Source organism: Balaenoptera acutorostrata, chromosome 14, assembly GCF_949987535.1.
Source record: "Balaenoptera acutorostrata chromosome 14, mBalAcu1.1, whole genome shotgun sequence".
Classification (NCBI taxonomy): domain Eukaryota; kingdom Metazoa; phylum Chordata; class Mammalia; order Artiodactyla; family Balaenopteridae; genus Balaenoptera; species Balaenoptera acutorostrata.
Genome location: NC_080077.1, coordinates 21,496,120 through 21,518,427, shown reverse-complemented (window position 1 = coordinate 21,518,427; position 22,308 = coordinate 21,496,120). Strand labels below are relative to the sequence as shown.

The window sequence follows — 22,308 nt, the reverse complement described above, 5'->3', positions numbered from 1 at the left end:
AGATAACAGATAAAAACTTTTTTTAAAAAAAGCTACAGTAATTAAGGCAGTATGATATAGGCACAGGACTAGACAAGTGGACCAATGGAGAAGAATGAGTAGCTGAGAAGCAGACCCACTTTTGTATGGAAACTTAATATACGATAGGGCTGGCACTGCAATCATTGGGGAAAGAATGGACTACTTAATAATTGGTTATCCACATGGAAAATAAGGAAACTGGATTCCTACCATACATCATATAGGAAATTAATTCCAGACAGATTACAAGCTTAATGTTTAAAACAAAACTTTAAACCTTTAAAACCTTTAAACCTTTAAGCAAGAACAAAAAAAATAAAAAGATATTTCACAGAAGGGGAAACCCAAGTAGCCAATAAACAAATGAAAATATGTACAGTTTTATCCAGGTTAGATCTCTTGGTCCATCATTAAAATCACTTCCCATGTACATTTTACTCTGTGGGCCTTCCCCCTTCTTGACTGGCAAAACTTCAATCCTGGTTAATTTATTTAATCCCCACCCCTATCCCTGGCACTCCTTATGCCTCCATTCCCTGCCTCTTCTTTTTTTTTTTCCTTGTGTCATGCACTTACCACATCTGACACTTTTTGTTTTATTTCTTAACATCCCCCTCCCCAACTAGATTGGCAAAAATTAGAAAGTCAGGCAAAACCAAGTAATGCTCAGTGGAAGGGAGAGAGGTAGTATACAAGCCTGGAGTCAGGACGTGTACATTCTAAGATGCTCTTCCTTAAGAACTAAGATATGATGCAATTAAATTGCTCTATAAAGACTTATGCATGAAAAAAAGTGAAAACAATCATTGAAACTCAAGATGGATAAGAAATATGGTTGTCGAAGGAGTAATTATCCCTTGCTTGGGAGATCAGGAGAGGCTTCACGGAGAAGCCAAAGTTTAAGCTGAGCCAGAAAGTTTACCTGGTGTTCAAGGGGGAGGTGGTCTATTGCAGGCCAAGGGAATGAATCAACACAGGGTACTTGAAAATAAGTATTTCAATATGACTGGATATGGATGTAAACATGGGGGTACCATGAACAAACAGGCTGGAGAGACACAGACCAAATCATAAAGCGCCAGTGATGTATTGCTCTATTGCACTAGGAGAAGGTGGGCTTTCTGTTGTAGTATTTTAGCAGGCTGACTAACACATTTAGTCAAGGGTAGCCACTAACTCTGGGTCTATGTGGAGGTAGAGTGAGGTGGGGAGAGAAGTAGAAACAGGTAGAAAAATGCCAACAAAACACTGTCTCAACAGGAATAGGAGGCATTCCTGCTGAGCGATGGAAAAGGCATAATAAGCACAGGAATCTAAGCCTCAAAGAGCCACAGAAGACCAAGAGGAGCCAAACTACAAGGGGCAGGGAATCCCAGGACCAGTGACCGGGGGAGCCAGGCAACAGGAATCCACTACGGTAGGCCCCCCTTATCCACAGGGAATACGTTCCAAGACCCCCAGTGGATGCCTGAAACCACAGATATTACCAAACTGTGCATATGCTATGTCTTTTCCTATACATGCATACTTATGATAAAGTTTAACTTAGAAATCAGGCACAGCCAGAGATTAACAACAACAAGAACAAAATGGAACAATTATTACAAACACTGTAATGAAAGTTATATGAATGTGGTTTCTCTCTCTCTCAAAATACTTTTTTCCAAAATATCTTATTGTACAAACTTAATGCCTTTTCCGCGCCTCAACTAAGCGCTTATTATGAACCGTGGCCGTAACATTTGCGGTTTGAGGTGAGACAGCAAAACTAGCACAAATTCTCTTTCCTTCTGCACAATTTCACAGATAGAAGATTCCTTCTTACTGTAGATCTTAGCAACCTCAACATATGATTTTCTCTTTATTAAGTTGGTAAGTTTCATCTTTTCACTTAAAGGAAGCACTTTACGGCTTCTCTTTGGCTCACCCAAATTGACGGCATCACCACTCCTGTGCTTATTAAGTAAAATAAGGGTTATCTGAACACATGCACTGTGATACCGACAGTGGGTCTGATAACTGAGCCAGCTACTAAGTGACCAACAGGCAGGATATGCTGGATGAAGGGATGACTCACGTCCCGGGTAGGATGGAACAGGCCGGCATGAGATTTCATCACGCTACTCAGAATGGTGCACAATTTAAAATTTATGAATTGTTTATTTCTGGAATTTTCCATTTAATATTTTTGCACCGAGGTTGACCGTGGGTAACTGAAACCATGGAAAGTGAAATCTCAAATAAGGAGGGACTACTGTAGTTAAATTAGGACTTAGAAAATGGTAGAGGAAAGAAGGGACAGTGATGGTGGAGAGGGAAAGAAATGTCAAGCCCCAGAAGAAAAACCTAGCAAAACACAGGAGTTCGGAGTTCAGTTTTAGATGTATTGAATTTAATGGTGCCTAACGGGCATTCAGGCCAGGCAAGAGACTTCCACATGGAGGAGACCCTGAGGTCGTCTCCCAGACTAAATAATAGCGAATAATACCCTTGGCTGCAGGGAAGTGGATACCATTCTGAATCTGACTTCTGTAAGTGACTTTATAAATTACTCTGGGCTCTGTGTACGTGGGTGGCTTCAGAGCGTCAGTAAGGGCGCATGATCAACCTTGATCACCAGTGTCTGTCCTCCCCAAGTGGTCTGGTACAGTGGGGTGGCCTGGGCTGGGGAGGGGTTTGTTTTCTTTACAGCAGGCCGCTGCTAGACTGGTCCTCCTTTAGGGGACCTACTCTGCACTGTGGAGCCAGATGGAAGTGGGCGTGTGGTGGCATGTCCCTCTTGGAGGCTCCAAGACAGAAGAAGCCTTCTGCCTCAATTCCCTCAGTTCCTCTTAGGTAAGGTAGTGTAGTGACAAGTCTGTGGTGATAAAAATAAGCAAAATGAGAACTAAGTTTGCATTTTAAAAAAATTTGGTAAGATGTTCCAAATAATTTCTAGATGGTGATAATACAAAACAAGACCCTAATAGCTCAAAAATCCTGTTTGGTTGCCCACTCTATGGGAAGAGGTGGGCTTTTTTTTTTTTTTTTTTTTTACAGATGGGAGCCTTTTATTATTATACTGTGTTTAGCACATCGAAGATAACATGTAACTGATTTTGTCAAGACTGGCCACTCCAGGCCCACATGGAGGTGGGGAGAGAAGAAAGAGGTAGAAGCAGATCGAGAATGCCCATAAGACTCTGTCTCGACTGGGATGGCAGGAAGCACTGGAAAAGGCAGCAGCCCAGGAATATGAGCCTCGACGAGCCACAGAAGACCGAGAGAAACCAAGCTACCACGGGCAAAAGAGGACCGCTGACCAGGAGCCATCACCACGGGGCGTCATCTGAAGCCATCCTGTTATGACACCACTCCCTCCCGCACCTGCATGGAGGGGAAGCAGGGGGCTTACACAGCTCGGGGCTCCCCAGACAGGGCCACAGCACCTCCACGGGACCGGTCACTCGGCATAATACCCATCAGGCAGAGAGGAGGGAAGGAAACATCTTACAGGGTCTTAAATCCTCCCCACTCCTCCTCGCCCCACCTCATACACGGTGTTCTTAAATATTAACGTTTAGGAAGAAACAGACAAAGGTCTACAAGCAAGCAAAAGGGGTATGTGCATCCAGAGAGGCAAGCGTGAGGCCCAGGACTGGTTCTCAAGCTGAGATGGGACGGAATGTGTCAGGAAGACTGTTAATGAACTCTAGGTAGCATGGTAGGGGGTGGGGTGGAGCACGGACCCGAAATCCAGACAAGAGCCTTTGGTGTTAGGAGAAGATTTCCTAGTCATTAAAGTCAGCGGCAGGGACTACTCCTTTGTGACAGCTGGAAATATATCCCCCTCCCCCCTCCCAACAAATCCTCGGCTACTCGCCTTTATGCCCTTTACGATGTGTTTCTATAGCTGACAGCGGTGATCTCTTTTCCTGGAACTCTAAGAGCAGGGCACAGAGGAACCAAAACTTACCTAATTATCGGCAGGGCCTATTGTCCTAATACGGTTACCATTCTAGGGAAAAGAAAAGCCTGATTCCTTCCCAGGAAGTGTGTGAGGGCAAAGGCTCACACTGAGAAAAGAAATAAGAAAAGCTTACTAGTCACATGGATGACGGGAAGCCAGACGCCCGAGTTAAAATCTCTTGACGGAACCTTAAAAGCTACATGAGACCGGGAAAGGATGCTCAAGACTTGGGTGGACTGTTTCATCCTAAAAAAACCACCTCTCTAAATAAATAGAAAAAGGGCTGAAAGTGCAGATAACAATATGTCAGCAAAGGGTCGCTAGAGGGCTGAATGAGAGATGACTTTCTTTGTTTTTCCTCTTTGAGTATCTGTACTTTCTAAATTTTTATAATGACTACTTGGGCTGAGTTTAGGAGCGAACCAGGTGGACAAAAGGGAGTAGGTCTATTTCAGGCAGAGGGGAGACCACGTAGAAGCACAGAGGCATGAAGCAACACAGGGCAGCACGGATCATGTGGTCTAGTTTGGCTGGAAGGCAGGCGCGAGCAGAAGCGGGGCAGCAGGAGACGGGCCTGCAAAGAAGGCAGTGCCCTGAACACAAGGGGTCCGATGCACCAGGCGGGGGGATCTGGGAGCCAGTGAAAGTGAGGACGCTGTATCAACAGACTGCTGTCCACGAGAAAAAAGTTACACGTCATCACTAATCCCTCCCCCATGGATAACTTCATTACCCTGCGGGAATAGCAGATTTAAAAGTACTGTTCTGAAACCTCTAAATGGTTCCTTTTTTTTCCCACAAGGAGGGCCTGAGACCTAATCTGATTAACTGAATGGACACATGTAACTGGCAGTTTCAAAAAACAATTTACACTTTTTTTTCCCAAGCTTTTTCAATGGATGAACATCCGGAACTCACTTGACCATAAACTGTGTACACAGTTCCGAGAGACAAGTGAAATTGCTGTGCCCACTCCAAAGCTCACACCCCTTCCTGCAGAAGCAGAGGTCTGCCCACCTCTGCGGCCACATGTGGTATTTACGGGACAAAGCTACTATCCAGCGCTCGACTGAGAATCTTCTCTTGGCCTTTCCACGTCACATCCAATAAATTCAAAGGATGCCAAGCAAACTGTTCACCCAGAAATGCTTGGTTAGAAATATTAAAATATTTATCACTAGTCCTTTAAGAGGACCCCAGTTTTTCATTTTTTTTCTTGGTAAGGTGACAGACATTTTATTTCATCCTGTTTCCAGTTTAAAAGGAAATGGCACTGGAGAGACAAGGCAACTTTTCCAAGTTACTGCACTGTCTTCTCTGAAAGGGAGAAAGGAATGTCAAGGAAGGGGGTGGGGGGAGCTTAAAAAGAGTGGAACACTAGCAAGCAGGGCCTCCTCTCCTTTTCACCTTAAGTCTTTTCTCTCCCTCATTCACAGCTTTAGGTTCTTTGTTTGTTTAACAAACCATTACAATCATAGCCAGTTCAATGGGGAGGAATGTGAACCTCTCTAAGTAGCTGTCCTCGCAATCCACATGTGTGGTCCATCCGCAGCCCATCCGCAGGGGCTTCAATGTGCTGTTCTGTGCTCCTGTCGCCCTGGAGGCCAGGCACCTTGCTTACAATAAGCCCCGATTGCCCGCTGCCGCATGCTTGCTGCTCCTTCCCAGTAGCCTATAGCGATGCCTCACGTTGTTCTTCCTTCCCAGCTTGCCTGGCGATGGCCCTGTCCATTTTGCCTGAGCTTGCCCCACTAAGCTCCAGAGACACACAGGGCCTGGGGTGCTCGCCACCCCCTACCTGTCTTCAGCCCACAGACTCACCACCCAATACTTGGCAGTCACATTCCAGGATCTTACTGGTTGTCACACACGGTCTTCCAATGTCAATCATACAGTGACCAGAAGATACAAGGGCAAGACACTCCCACCCCACACACACACCCCTAATGAGAACTGCCAGTGCCTTTCTCAGTTCCTAGTAGACATGCTGGCCACGTTGGGATGAATTTCAATTTCTGGCCAAGAAATCAAAATATTATTTAGTAAGAATATTCTATTTCAAATGGAGCCAAAATAACCTTTAGTAAAACAGTATTACATTTCAGTTGAACTCATAAAGTCCTCTCACGCTACTTTGTCTACTAATGCCCATCTGACAGCCCTGTGAGATAGGCTAGAAAGGCATCTTTATCCCCATCTAACAGATGAGGAAACTGAGGTCCAGACACCTCAGTCCTTTGCCCATAGGCACTGACTAATAAAAAGATACTGCAGGTAATACACTGTACTAAGCAAAGCCTAATGCACAGTGTTAACTTCTAAGAGTGTTAACTTCCATTAATGTCATGACTGATGACGACAATGGTGACCAGAGGCCAAACCCGGATGTTCTGAGCTAAACCAACCACTCTCCACTCCCACCTTGCCATCCTCCCCGGCTAAGCTGTCTACACAGCAGCGGACTTCAGCAGTAGCTTTTACCGCAGTATTTCCAAACAAAGCCTTGAAAGCTGTAGCTGGACTCCCTAGTGCAACTGGTACGTGACCAGCATCTTCCTTAGGCTTATCAGTCAACATCTTCCACAAATGGGAGGCAACCTTTACACATCTTCTTATGTACACAAGCGAGGAGTGAAGATAGGGCAGCTTTAAAGCTTCTGAACTGACGGCGTTGTCAGCAGAAAATTCCAGAGATCTGCAGGTATTACAGGGGCTGTGTGTGGGGAAGGCAGAGGATATGAGAAGTTGCTAACTGCAGGATCTGATTCCCGGAAACACAGAGGATACTAATTTGCTTTTTAAAACAGAAAAGGTTAAAAGAATTCTGTTCTAAGGTATTTCACAGTTTGAGGGGGAAATGTAGCTCTTCTCTACCAGAGTCTTTTTGAAGTGCCTTGAACCTCCTGCATGTCCTTGACCTCTTTTACTATGTGTTTACAAGCAATTACTAATAAGCATGCTCAGATAGAAGTAATTTTTAAAAGCGATCACTGCTTGCGTACCTACTCGGCAACAGGAAACAGCAGCTCCAAGGCAGTCAGGGAGACCTCTCAGGAGCCTGAAGCTTCAAACCTGTAAGAAGAGATCTTGCACACCTTAAGTGAACGAAGCTAGGAAAACACCCCCCCCTGCCCCCCACCCCCGCTTACGTGGCAACTTGAGCTTGCTCACTTCCAAGGGCACAAACACATACACAACCGCTAATGTGTGGAGGAGAGTTTCTCCTGCTTTTTAGGCATTTTAATAGATGATAGATCAAGTTCAGATGTTAAAATCCTACAGTATAATACTTCAATAGACCCACCACCCTTAATTTAAAAATGTCTCAGATACACCATATGGCAAAAGTCTGTAACATTTAGATCATCTGATATATTTAAAAGGTGTGCTGAAGTTCATAATGTTGTAACTTAAAAGGTTTTCAACGTCTCATGTAATCTTGCCCAAGAAGATCTTTAAGTATTTATATTATATCCTTTGTCCTACTTGCAACTGGATTAGAAAAAACCCTGATGTTTTCCCCTGCTTTCTGCAAGTAGAAAAAAAAAAAAAAAAAACCATGAAATTGCTTACATAAAATATTCAAAATAGAACTCAGAGGAAATGGCATTTTTAAAAAATCAACAGTATTAGAATACCATAAAACAGGTATGCAAATCTATGTAATAACAGAACCTAAAACAAATTATGAATTGAAAAAAATCAGCAATAACCAGTAGACATTCATTTTCAACAAAAGCTTCACATAAAAAGTTTCATATCTTCATATAGATTTATCAACTGTGCAGGGTGAAAAGGCTGAAGTCTCCAATTTGCATATACAATTCCACGGTTACCAAACCTGGCTATACGTTAGAATTACCAGGGCAATCTTTTAAAAATACAGATTCCTAGGCCACAGTACAAACTAACACTGACTGACAGCATCGCTGAGGCCCTGGGAACTTATGTTTTCACCAAGTTTCCAGAAAGGTCTACAGCCAGCTTCGTACCACTGATCCCTGGTGAGCATGTGGAAACGGGTATCTCTGTTCACCAATCAATTATAAAAGTTGGCTTCTTCCAACTAAGACTATTCTAACCAGTCGATCCTCTTAGGGGGAAAGCTTTTCGGGATTCTCTTTACCAGTACAAAGGTAAATCTATTATGTAACATAGCCAATTATATCTCACCTAAGCGATTTATTCACTTGGTCGCCTGTTTTCTTCTCTTAATTTGCTCAAAAAGGCTATGACCATTTATTTTGAATAACATAAGTTATTAAACAGGAAAATTAAGTTAAAAACAGGAAAATTAAGGCCATTTTCAAAAAACTAAAGTTTAAGAATAATCCACCACAATTTAGGGAAAAGACTGGAGGTGAGTAGGTTCTCTGAATCGTCCAGAGTATTTGTTTTAAACGTATTCCTTGCTTTGCATGCATAAACACTTCACAAATTATCCTCATGGCCCATCTCTCTTCTCAAAATACTCAACCTTTATCGTGGTGGTTTAATTGGGTGGTCTCCAAAGGCCTATATTAATTTTTTTTAAGAGCTGTAAAAAACATTAAAGCAAGAGAGTACAATTCTTCTGGATGATTCCTCCTTTGCTCCTACCCATCTCATCAATGGACAATGCCAATTTATGAATTCAGAGAGGCAGAGGCTCTCTTCTGCTTCACTAGAAAGGGCGCACATGACATGAAGTACGCAAATCAGGCAGTGGAGTAGCTTAGCTTCATTGTCAAAATATTCAAATTATCACTAAAAGAAAGAGATTCCTTTCTGAATTCAACAATACTCCTTGGCCTCCGAGGGCTCACACAGGAGCTTATTCTTAAGCCGTTCAATGTAAGCAGCACTAGTGAAAGCGGAGAACTCTGGCAGGGAGGAGATCAAGTCCCTCGGCCTTTCCCACCTGCCATCTCAGCCCCAGTCTAATGCTTAAATAGTTAACAATGCAACAGAGAACCTGAAAGCATGCGTGGCCCCAGGGGAAAAATCATGTGCAGTCTACAACAATTTAATAAAGCAGAGCAGAGGCAGTTAGGAAAAATAACACATCTACGTTTGACAGGATGCTACTTGCAGACTGTTGTTTTTCAGGTCAGAATTTGGATTTCAAAAATCACAGAAAAAAGGTTTTAATATGTCAATTCTATTATTTTTTTTTTTTTTAAAGAATACGGTTTTTTAAAATGACCCAATAACATTAAACATGTCTAGATATACTTGTTTCTGAGCTTCAGAGTTGCAAGAAAAATCACATTTTTCTAGGAACGGGGATTGGTGCACGGTAAACAGATCAGTTAGAGGGAATTGTCTTAAATAAAGGGGCGATATTTAGGTGGAAGTGATTTGTTTATTCAGTGATGACAAAAACTAAAGTTTCCTGAATCTAGAGCGTTATGATTTCTAGAATGCATTTCTGCTGTCACAATCTGTTTTTCTAAGCATTAGCTTCTGAGAGCCGCTTTGAGAAACACGTCTTTCTCTCTGTTAATGAACTGGTTTAGCTGCCTGCTGAGCGTTCACTGAAACCCGAATTGAACAAAGGGATTTCCCTCCAGTTCCAGCTCATTCACTTGGAGCTACTCCTGATCTTGCTTAAGTAAATTCTTCAGACTGACTTTTTTATTTCAAATGATTTGAGTGGGAAAGAACTGGGCAAGCCTTGACACCGGGAGGCCTGCCTCGGCTTCCAGCGAAAGACTCCTCTGGGTTGAGGATGTGCAGGGCCTGTTTTCGAAAAGCCTCCCGGATAAGTTTTTTATTTTCTAAGGACTGTAATTCCAGACGGAAAGGAGCCCACCCGACTTGGCAGATTACGGGCAACTAAGTCTTACTTCGGGGAGCTGGATCACCGCGACTGAGATTATACCTCTGAGGTGGAGGCCGTAAACAGGACATTCATATTCATTTCACAACAGTGGAGTCGTTTTGTGAAAGGGTCGCTCAGAGTTTGAACAGATCTGTGGGCCCAGCACCTGGCCCTCTACCTTCTCACACAATCCCTGGGGGGCTTCAGTCACCACCCAAGGTTCCAACTACTCCTTGGGGTCACAGACCTCCCAAATCTCTATCTTCAATCCTGAACTTCTTTCAAATTTCAGGCGAATCCATCTACCTTCCTCCTGCACCTCTCAGCCTAGATATTGTCAGTGCCCCTGAAGGTCACCTATCCTAAAGCAGGGGCTCCGCACGGCGAACCCGCCAGGCTTGCTCCTCCGGCATCACCGATTTTAGCTACTGGCACCACTACGTAATAAGAGCTAACATGTATTGGCTGCTCACCAGGTCATGGCCGTTGTTTTAATCACTTTACTTAATGCTCCAAACCACCAACCATATGCGGAGGAAGCATCAACCTCATCTTACTTATGGGGAAACTGAGGCTTAGGAGTGATGCCAATTTGCCCTCGGTCACACAATCAGCGAGCAGCTGAGCCGGGCTTTGCATCCAGAGTGTGGGATTTGAGAGTCCACATTATTAACAGTCAGTCTCTTCACCGTGTTGCTTCCCAGCTGCTCCAAAGTTAGAAAGTCTGGAGGCATACTAGATTTTACTCACTGACTAAGCTATCCAGATTCTTCGAGCTTATTGTCTCTCAAATCTGTTTCCTTCTCTTCATTCCCATAGTTACCAGTGTTTGGGTGATGTTTTGCCTTCATTACAGCCTCCAAATCAGTGCAGCAGGACAACTCTGGAATTTTACTTCGTTTGTCCTCCCAACATCCTTTCTAGCTCATTTAAAACAGGTGCAGGCTTTGTAATTCCTTGTATTTTAGCCCAGATGACAGCAGAAGCAGTCTGTCTTTCTTAACAGCTAAACCCAGTGAGGAGACTCTGCCCAACTTCAGGGTTGAAAGAAGGAGAGAGCGGTAAGAGGGAGAGAAAAAGACACTGTCCCCTCCACCCCCAGCTCCTGGGGCTGGAAAGGAAAAGGGGCCCTGGCACAGCTCTGTCCCCAAGGCAGGGCAGAACCCTCTAGAGGACAGCTGCGGGTGTGCTCAGGGAGGCCAGGCCTGGGGCAAGAGTGGCAGGGCTTCAAGCGACCACTACCCCACTGTCATATACCAAAGACCAGCCCTCACCTACCAGGTGCCAGGGAAATCTCCAGATCCTAGGGCACACTGCATGGGGGACAGGGAGACACCTAAAAATGACTGCAATGAAATTTCTCTCTAGGTTGACCGAATGGGGAATACAAAAGTGAGTACTTCCTGCATACTTGACACCGTGGAATGAGATTCAGACCTGTGAGGGGCGCCTGAGTAAGGTGCAAAGAATCACAGACTCACGTGCATCTGTGCTATAGACTAGCTTCAACTGCTACAATGGGAGCCAGATTATTTTTCAAAAAATGCCACCACGCCTCCTCTTGCAGAGAGGAGCGTGGACTCTGCAAAGGTGCTGGGGACCTGGCAGCTGTCCTGAGCTTTAGTCCCGGGGGCAGGTAGAGAAGGAAGGAAGGAAACAAGTGCAGATGTCAAGAGTTTACTCACAAGATTAACGCCTCTGATTCCTATGCAAATACCTAGAAAGAGAGAGACAGAGAAAGTTATCTTTAAGGCCTTTATCTTAAACTCTGAATTGCTTAAAAACCAAAGGAAAAAACAGAAGTCTACTAGGAAGAGAAAAGAGAGGCCAGTGCTGCTAGCATCTTGAGGCCCAGGACACCACCGCTTCTGAGCCTGGACGTGCCTCCCAGACCAGCTGCCAGGACAGAGTTTCCATCAGTTTGGAAACCAACTGTTTCCAACAGTTCTGGAAACAGTTGGTTTCCAGAAGATGGAAATGAGAGTGTGCTGGAAACTGGGGTGGTGTCAGGGAGGAGAAACGGTATAAATGTGACAAATTTGTTGATCCAAAGATGTTGCAGTAATGGTAGGTCCTTGTGACACCAAATGTCTACAGGGATTTGGACTTTGAGGTCAGTCATGTCCTCAAAACAAATTCCATTTAAATCCTGTGGCTGAATAACTGAGACTTCGGATGAGGCTTATGAAGGCCCTGATGAAAACCAGAGAGGATTCTAGATAAGCCAAGATGTATCAGCCAGCATGCCGAGATTAGAACTTTCGGAACAGGGAGCTCTGGTTGGAAGAGTTTCAGACATACAAGAATCAGCAAACAGGGGACCCCATTTTCCTGCTGCACAAGCACCCACTAAGTCTGCCCGGCATGTGGGGCGCGTCCAGAGGGGAGACGGACCCGGGAGAGGAGGAGATATCTGGGGAGCAAGTGCCCCATCACAGAGGCAGGGCGTGCCAAGACAGTCCCCGCTCTCTGCTTTGGTTATTAGGAAAATGAGTATTTGGTATTAAATGGTGCCCAAGAAGAAAACCCCCAGACAGGGAACTTGGAAGTCAGGGTGCACTGAGCAAGCAGATAGAGGTTCGGCAAACCAGAGTGCAGGGCCGCTCTCCTCTCCTAAGGGTCTGGTCTCTGCTGACACTTGCTTCCCTTCTCACACCAGATGGGGGAGCCCAGATGGGAGAGAGGAGGGGACAGTCAGTGAGCCCTCACAGGGCTCAGCCCCAACTCTCACCATCCAACAGGGGCAACCATGTGCCGGAGGCTATCTTCCAACCTGTGGTGCCCCAAAACCTAGTGGCGGTGGAGGGCATGCTGGAGAATGGGGGACCGGCCCACCCTGCTGGCCAGGACTCAATTTTCATGTGGCTTCCTTCAAACTACCACTAGCCTGGCAAGTAAAGAGCTTATCAGTAAAGGGGCATTTCTAGTACTGGACACCGAGATCCCTACTGGCTCCTCAAGTCTCTCTGTTCTCAGACTGGCTCCCCTTCATCCCTTCATTCTAAGCACAATGCCGCTGTCAGAGTGATTCTTCTAACATGCAAATACGCTCCCGTCACTTGGCTGTTTGGAATTCTTCAGTGGTCCCATTAATTTCCGTCAGTTGCAACCAAGAGTCCTGACTGATCCACTGAAAGTTTTTAATCAGGAGAGCGATATGCTAAGGGCTCGCGTTATAGAAAGAGACCTCAGACAGCAGACAGACAGATTATGCTCCTGCATTGATCCATTCCATGCATTAAAATCAGTAACTCCTTAGGAAAAAACACAGAAAACAATTTTTAAAAGCTGTGCACAGAAAAGACTAACAGCAGTAACTGAACACTGAAGTTTCTCTGTAAAACTGAGTGTTGACAGGGAGCTCTAAATCTCCCCTGAATCGGAACTAGCAAACGGGAACCATTTTAGGGAAACAACAAAAAATGATGATCACCCTAATGTGGTTCTAATTTGCACGCTGACTGTGTGTGTGTGTGTGTCTGCGTCTGTTTTATGAATCACTTTTAGTTCCTGTGCTCAAACAAAAAGGGAAAAATTACCTTGGTAAATGCCACATAATGGATCAATTAAGTTATTCCCCAAATAAAGTACACCTTGTCATAGTATAAACACGCATAACTCCCAGCACTATTTTAAACACATTGATAGAGATATATGCTTTATTTATTAATTGTAACCATAATATTTAACACCCTCCTATATTATGACCCCCCAACGCCCTTCATCCCCAATGGCCTTCACTTTTTAACTTTTTGTTTGTTCAGGGAGTCAAGGAAGTTAAAAAAAAAAAAAAAAATTAATGCTATTTCTTGGATAGTAACTTTCCTTACCTAAAAGTGGTATGATAACGTGTTTTACTCTCCCTTATTCTTTTACTAGAAGCATACTCTACTTAATACGAGGTTGTGTTCCTACAGTTAGTTAAAAAGCATTAAGCAAATGATAGTATTCTGCTGGATCCAGTCCAAGAAAGATGGGCTGGCGGAGTGCAAACAGCACCGGCTTTGGAGTCACATGGCTCTAGGTCGGAACACTGGCTCTGCTACTTGCCAGGTATGTAACCTTAAGCAAGTTCCCTAACTTCTCTTCATGCTTACATCACTCTACCTGTTACAAGATTATGCATTACATATGTCCATACGGAGGCACAATGACTGGGGCAGAGTCTGAAGTTTACGTACAAAGTAGATGTGGCCTGTTAATAAGTATCAAGAATGATTTTATACACTGGGTAAGTTCACAATTAGGAAATATGAATAACCTGTTTCAGAATACAATACATATAACAGAAAGTATGAATTATTGGTTCACTTCAATAATCTTTCTTTAATTTGGATCATGACACAATTCCATTTTCTAACACATACTTGTAAAAGAAATTTCTAATTATTTCCTGCCTCCTTCAAAACTTTGTATGTCATGTATTTGAAAGATTTTTAAATTCTTAAGCAGTATAATATTATTAGCTGTGCTTTTAATGGCAATGTCACATTTAACTAGAGAAAACAATTACAAATAGGCCTGGCATGAATTGGTCTTACAGGTATCATGAAGTCACCCAAATGATATACAGAAGTGATTCTGGCACATTTGGATTGCGCTAGAATCTTTCTTTTGAATGTATGAGTGGGGAAGTGGATTAATTTCAATTAGAACCATTTGGAGAACAGGAATTTAAACACACACATCTAATATTTCACTTTGGCCCTTCACCTGGAGCAGCTGTGGACAGCCTTTCTAGAAGTCAGTCCAAGAGCAAAATAAATTTGGAAGTGGTTTATCTAGTTTAGGAGAAAAAAAAAAAACCCAAAAAAACTCAAGTGTAAGATGGGATGTTAAGAAAACTTACAAAGAAGACTGGAATAAAAAAATATGGCATATTACAGTCAAGGACATTTTGCAAAAAAATATGTGGAGAGAGGCCAAAAGTAATGGTTAAGCAACACTGTTAGCGCTAAAGCTGCAAAATAGGGGGAGGGTTCCTTTGGGGTGAAGAAGGCAATGGGCTTAAACAGAGAACTAATACATGTTAAAGGAGAAAAACAACCAAAATGTTGGATATGAAATTTAATGACTAGGTGTCATTATTTTGAAATAGCCGTTTAAAACAAATCATAATCTCTATATGTATGATGGAGAAAAATAAAAAATCAAAACTTCTGATAAATATTGGGGATCCTGTCGACCACGAGTTCCCTCGAATTTAGGGGCAAATTTAGGTTACCTCCACTGGATTTAGTGGCATACTTACTTCATAATTTTAGGAAATTTGGACAGAATATATGGAAATTGAGAATCACCTCACATTATGACTTCAGGAGCATGATTTAGAGACTCTGAATTGTGATGTATGCAACATACTAAATATGATTCTAAATGGAGTCTAATACCCCCAAATTTCCCCTAGCATTAATTTGTTTTTATTTGAAAATGTCTTTTTAAGTGTCAGGGAGGGAGATCACAAGTTTCTAGTAAACAAGTCATGATAAATAAAAGGCATTTGTGTAGTGCCCCTTATTTCTAAAGTTATATGAATATCAATGACAGTTCTTAGCATGTTCTCTTGATTTTTCTAAAGAGTGAAAAATAGGCTTTCATATTCCCCAACCATAAGTTTTCCCTCAAGGTCTGCAGTTCCTCAAATGAAAATTCTCGGAGAGCAAGTGTTTTCTGGAACATAACCCCCTCTACCGTGGAGAGCGGGAAGCTTTGGCGTGTGCTCTAACGTAGGAGAATGAGAACACAGACTCACAACTGGCCACAGAGAGCAGCCTGGGCAGAAGTCAGAGGGTGTAGCGGAGGCACACTTACCTTTCTAAGTCTGAGGTACAGAGGAGTTTCAGATGTGACATGAAACAGAGGCCACAGCAGATGTGAGAGCAACCCTAGAAGAGGAAAAAAATGTCAAAAGGTTAAAGAAAAAAAAAAAAAAGGCATTGAGAAAAACCACACCGATACTGTGTTAGGAGACATTTATATACAGAACGTTGAGTTCAGGAATGCCAGGATCAAAAACTTCTTTCCGTCAATATGCCATCGTGTTATATTCCAACCTTCCAGAGACACACCTCTAAGTTCTTACGGGATTTTTAGTTTGAGAGAGACTGGTGACGTGGTGACGTGGTGACGCGGTGACGAGCTGGGGCCACGGTGCCAGAATGCCTACATTCAGATCCAGGTGTCACCTGGAGCCACTCAGAAACCTCACGCCACTTGTTGAGCAGCTCTCTGCCTCAGCTTCTCGCCTGTAAAATGGAGATGATAACCATACCTATAGCCTAAGAGCCTTTTGAGGATTAAATGAGTTAATGTGAGTGAAGTGCTGAACACTGCACCTGGGAAGCAAGGGGTACTCCTGTATTTGCAATTCTTTTCCAGAGACCCCAGTGCAAGTGAAAATTTCTCAGAGCCTCAGGAAGAAGTCAGATGATAATCAGAACCTTTTGTAAAAGGGTCAACTAAGAACGTTATCCTTTAGGAAAAGGAAGCAAGTACCCAAGTAGGGCTGAGGGTGCACTGGGGAAGAGGGGAAAAAGACGACAAAGAGCAAGGAAAGACCATTAAAAGGCCAAAAACAAACAAACAAACAGGCAAACAAAAACCAAACCAAAGAAGAACCCAAAACCAAAAGGAACCTTTGCTTAACTGCAATTTTTTTTTTTCAAAGACAAGCTTACTACTCAGAGGAGAGGCCTGAAGGGCAGAACTTGTTGACAGTAAGCATACCCGTCTTTCTTGTAATTCAACCTAACCCGTAAGGAGGATGTTTCCCTTTCAATGACTAGATCAGCCTGTATTAGGGCTGCTTTATTTGGATGGATGGGAAGCCGTCTAAGAGGGAAGTATCTTTCTGCTAGGAAGTTTGCCTATGGAGATAAACACACACATAAATACAAAGATCTAATATATGTTGATTCCCCAAAAGTATTTTGAGGGTTTGACTCTTAAATTACTTGAAATTCTTCTTGTATATGACAACAGTCTTCAGGCCTGAGGAAAGGACTCTTTTATGGAGGATCATGTAGTTGACGTTATCTGGTTCTATAAACACAGCAAGAACACAACTTTTAACTACAGTCACTCCCTGGGGCCTGTATGTAGTTCTATCAATGTAGACAAGATATGCCTCACCGCTTTTAAGCTGAAACATCAAACGGAAAAGTGTCGTTTGATTTCCTACTTCTCCTTCCACCCTCTACCCCTCCCGACTTTGGTATGATGTCACACGAAATTACTTCCAGAAACTGGGAGTTATAAAACCTAAGTAAGAGGCTTACAGCTTTCTTATCTACAAGTTAATACTTACGGGGGCGAGAGTCTATCAATGATCAAGGCCATGGTAATTTTTCTGTTTTGTAAGAAATCTAAAATCTCAGCAGAATCACAACCTGCTGAATCGACCACATCTGTATGACCCATACAAGCACCTATCCCTCTACAAGATTGCTACCACGACTCATAAATTTGTAAACCTGTATTTTAAACTTCATCCTTACTTTTAATCAAGACAGAAAACCAAACAGGTTGCTTTTAACGTAATCTTTGTGGTAAAAATAAAACAAAAATAACATGGAGAATAAAACATTAGCCAGTTCCTGCACTTGCGTGCTCACTTACCTCTCCCCTGCACCCACCTTTTCTAAAGTTTTCCATTATGATTTTAAGATGTTATTTTTCCCAAAGAATGTTGACAACTATTTCCCACTTAAAGCTCTGGTTTAAAAAGAAATTGGGTTTAACTTGAGAATAACTCAGGAATTGGGCTTGTCCTAGGGTCCTGTGAAATCACGGTAGTCCCCTAGAATCAAAATTTCCCTTACACACTTTTCACTTAGAAGTAAAGGTGTTTGCTTCCTTTGACAAGAGGTTCATAACATACAGTGGTGGTAAAGCTGGTTAAAGAAACTGTCAAAGGTTTTGTTTTGCATTATTTAACATTACATCATAGAATTAAATCCTGAAAATGGAAGCCTATCCATCTCAATCACTAAATCTGGTCAGGTGAAAGTCTACAAAACTCAAAAGTTTTTTCATCTTCTTACTGAAAATACCTAAACACTGTGCTGAGACTTATTTTTTTTAAAAGAATATTAAAGAAGAGAGCTTGGGATTGGAAAAGGACAACGCCATACACTTTCTATGCCTCCTGTTCAGAGGCTGATGGACTGCCCAACAAACTTGCCACATTGAAGAGCTGTTCAATAATTCTCCGTAAAGGCAAGATTTTAAAAAGCTACGGCACCAATCAGGTGACAACAGATCAATCAGGTTTTCCTAAATGTAGTATGTGCAGTTGAAGCCTGGATAAGTAATTACATTCAAAGTAACGTACAGGGAGCTATCAATCCCCATTCATGCAGCACGCATTCACTGAGCCAAGAGCTTTGCTGGGTTTGGAGATATAAAAATGAATACGACACAGCTGCTTTACTTCCAGCTAAAAGAATACACCTAAACAAAGAGCTACAGGGCAATGTGTTAAGTGTTATAATAGAGGTGTGCACAAAGGGCTGAGGGCCAGAGGGAAAAGCTATAAATTCTTCCTGGGAAATCAAGCAAGTGAGGGGAGAGATAAAAGAAGGTATGGTGATGTTTCCTTGTGATAAACTCGACTTTTTCTTTACTGTGTTGTCAAAAGTAAGGCAGTAATTTTAGGATTTATGAACTGTTCTCATCGCAAGTGCTAAATTGATCTACAAGCCAGTTTCATTTATGCTTGACACAGACTTCCAGTTATAATATCCCAAGAATAAACATTTTTAAAAATAAATGTGATTTGTAGTACTTCCACACAACACACACAATCCAGAACAGCACAAACAGCTAATGTGAATGAAACTTCGATACAAAGTTCAAAGATGTTTTGAAACATAAATGAATGAAAGACACATTCTAGAGACTTAGTGATAGCATATTAACAATGCTTAAAATAAGTTTCAATTTTTTTCTCTTCTTCTTAAAGCAAAAATAAAAGAATCACCTGATTATATCATGGTTAATATTTGTCTTTCTCTACTTCTGTGTTTAAAAAAATAAGGAGGGTATTGAATCAACTTCTACTTAACATCACTTATTATGCATATCATATTCCTACTTATAACACAGTTGTGACAGAACCTCCATTGTTCATTACACACTAGCCCCAAACTTGAGTAATTCTAATGTAAGCATGAGAAACCACGTCTCCTTTGGGGTGAATTTCCAAATTCCTCTGTGTTAAATTGAGGTCTAATTTTCCCTGTGCCTGGTTTTCACAAGAAGGTCCATTCCACCCCATGTGCTCCTTTTCAGCTGTCAATAAACAGAGGCAGTGAATTCCCCCACGGCTTCACAAAGCTAGTTAGGCAGAGCCATTCATTCCTTCAGGAAAACAGGGCATTGATTTCAGTGAGTTCCCAGGGAGCAGCTGCAACAAAGAGATCAAAGGCCCACCTCTCTTTCCCTCCATTGCTTTCATTAGGCCAGGCCCAGACAAACAGCGACAGGTTTCCTCGAGACAAGGAGAGGGCCGGCAGACCACCTCATGGTTCAATTCAAATTCATCCGTTTCCTACATTCCAGTGACAGTCCAGAATGCTAACCATGACAAACCGGCACAATCACCCGGCATAATATACTGCTCGCTAGTTCATCCAAGGTCAGAGGGAGAAAACAAGCGCTGAGGGAAGTCCTCCGCTTCTAGGGCCCGCTGAGCCACGATGGCCCCCCGACATTCCATAAATAAACTAGGCCCGCTCACTCTCCCTTTCTTTCTCCACCCTGCAATCCCACAAGCGATGGTCTCACTTAATCTGCAATTTCTTTCGTGTCACCATACCTAAACCACTGGGACACTCTATTCTCAACCTAATGGTTCTGCTGATGATAGGAGGTCGGCTACACGCACTGCCCTTCTTGGTTCACACCCAGTAAACTACTACCGTATGATGAACTGAGAGCTGTAACTCCTGGGGCTTCCCTCAGGCCTCATCTCCAGCGAAGGCCACGAGACCCAAAGAGAGACTCCGTTTGCATAAATTCTGTTTGCAAAACACAAACACGAACAGAGACAGAACAGTTAGCTTTTTGATGTGAGCTAGGTAATCACCGAAACTGGTAATCCAAGCTCTTAAATGACAGTCTGTGGGTGAATGGGGCGCGCGCGCGTGTGTGTGTGTGTGTGTGTGTGTATATGCGCGCGCGCGCGCACGCGCATGTGAGTGAAGAGGGTTAGCGAGGGGGAGGGGAGAACCAGAGGGACTAGGAAAGAAAGTGGATTATCCTGATTGGTTACCCACACTGAACACACAGAATTAAAAGATTTCCAAAGTCTCCACTGAATTCCGAGCTGCTGCTTTGACACCACGTTCACGACAGCCCGTAACAAAATGCGCTCATTTCATTGTGCTCCCCTCCATTTCTGCTGCTAATCCTGAGTAAACATGGGAATAGATGGGTTAAGTTTCAAAATTCCTAAACCAAAAAGAAAATAAACAATACTGGAATGAAAGGTATGGAGAACTCACTCCATGACACAGAACACAACCTTCCCACGTGCCCATCTTAGGAGCTTCGGGACTGACCTGGGGGGGGGGGGGGTCCATTCATTGATTATTCATTTGACTGCCAAAGATGCCATTTTGTATAGGGTACTGAACAGTCCTCAAGGTAAAGACTTTCACTTTTCTCAAACTGGGACAGAAATAAACTTAGAAAATACAGAACTCCCAACTGCACAGGAAAGGTAGCGGAATTCTTGGTAGGCTCAGTGTGTCAGTTATATTAGGAACCTCAAAGCTGACTCTGGCACTGATTCACTTTGGCCTCTGTGTCTCCCTACTCTTCCAAAATGGAGACAGAAACATCCGTGAAGAATTCCTTTACGAAGTATTGTGAAATAATCGTTCCTCAAAAACGATGTACTTCATCGAAGAAAGCTGGTCTTATGAGTAGAACCTCCTTCTATAATAGATCACTCTAATTCAACAGAGCTGCTTTGGAAACTCACTACATTTCTATAAATCAAATCATTTTTTTAAGAGCACTCAGAAAATGTACTACTTGAAGAAAGACTATGGCAAATGACGACATACACTCATCAATTCACTTATATACTTTTCAAAAGCATTTACAAAGCACTTAGAAACATCAATTTGATCTTCACCATAACCATCTGAGATAGGTGGTTTTATGAATTTCTATTTTTGAATGAGGAAAAAAGCCTCAAGAGAGGTAATAAATTGATTTGCCAAAGTCACAGAACAAGTAAGTATATGAGTCACAACTTTAAATATTGTTTCTAAATCCCATGCTGTTTCCTTTGCCCCTAGCTACCACCTCTGCATGTAATTATTCACTGACGTTCTCCGTAATTGTATTAAATAAGTAATCAGAATCTATTTCTAAGCCCAATGCATTGTACCGCTCATTCAAGGAGGCAGTGTTTAAGAGTATGGACTCTGGTGTCAGGTTCACATTCAAATTTTAGTGTCACCTTTTAGTAGTTTTGTAAATTAAGCAATTAACAATATTTCCAGAACCTCGGCTTCCTCATCTGTAAAAAAGGAATAATACCTTCTTTCATAGGGCTTGCAAAGGATAGAATTAGATAACCTGTGTAAAGCACCTAGAGCAGTGTTAGCATATAAGAAATGCTCAATAATGGTAGCTATTATCATTGATGTTGAAAATCAAACCAATACAAAACTTGTTAAAAGGGGGAAAATGCTTCCTTTTCAATAAAAAGACACAAAATTTAACTTTCAGCCTCTAGATTACATGATTTCCTCTAGCACTAAAAATTTAACACTCAAGTCTAGGATTTTATGAGGCCAAGTAATAAACCAAGATCAAACTGTCATAAAAGATAAGCTACTATACAAAACAGAAACACTAATTGAACTGTCTTAAAAAAAAAAAAAACCTGAGGCAAGTCCGTGGTTGCTATAAAGCAGCAATGTTGTTTTTCTGTACAATCAGTTTTACTTCTTGCCGTTTAACCATTTTAAGTAGAAATGTATTGGTGTTAGGCAGAAATTCACAGGCTATTGCCACATGAAGAGAAAAATACCTAATAGGAATATTTGTTTTATGTAGCTAGTGCGTTAAAGTTTTCAAAGAACTAATACATGTCTTACTTCATTTGACCCTCATGCTACTCACTAGGAGAACATGGATTAACTTTCTAGCACAAGAAAAGACTGCCAGTGATAAACGGCAAACCTTACTTTTTAACTCCTTGTCTCATTTTTTATGACCCCTTATTGATAGATGATGGTATGTAGATGCTACAGTGCAGAGTGTACAAAATACTATGGGAAGACAGAGACAGGCCAGTAAGTCTTGGAGAGCCAGAAAAGGCTTTGGAAAGTAGATGGCATTTATCCAACTTTTACCTAGTACACAAGCACGTCTAGAATATTATTGATTGTTCTTGAGCTTCATGGGATTTTCTCTGAATTCTGAATATGTCACTCAGTGATTTAGTTGTCCTTCACTGCTTTTGCTGATCTGCAAACTTCAATGGATCCCCCTTAAAAATTTTTTTTTATCCAAC

General features: G+C 42.4%; 1 protein-coding gene across 5 annotated transcripts in view; it reads right to left on the bottom strand.

Annotated features, from left to right (window-relative positions):
* Positions 1-22,308, bottom strand: part of PLAGL1 (PLAG1 like zinc finger 1) — a 96,081-nt gene that overhangs the window by 14,674 nt on the left and 59,099 nt on the right. For 2 of the 5 annotated variants that reach the window (XM_057527772.1, XM_057527771.1), the window contains exons 4-6: positions 15,585-15,658; positions 11,459-11,490; positions 6,973-7,042 (exon numbers count right to left, since the gene is read on the bottom strand). The gene's annotated coding sequence lies outside the window, so the exon portion shown is untranslated. Of the gene's footprint in view, positions 1-6,972; positions 7,057-11,458; positions 11,491-15,584; positions 15,659-15,841; positions 15,989-22,308 lie in introns of those variants that run through there. The other 3 variants (XM_057527775.1, XM_057527773.1, XM_057527774.1) reach the window with 3 other exon arrangements.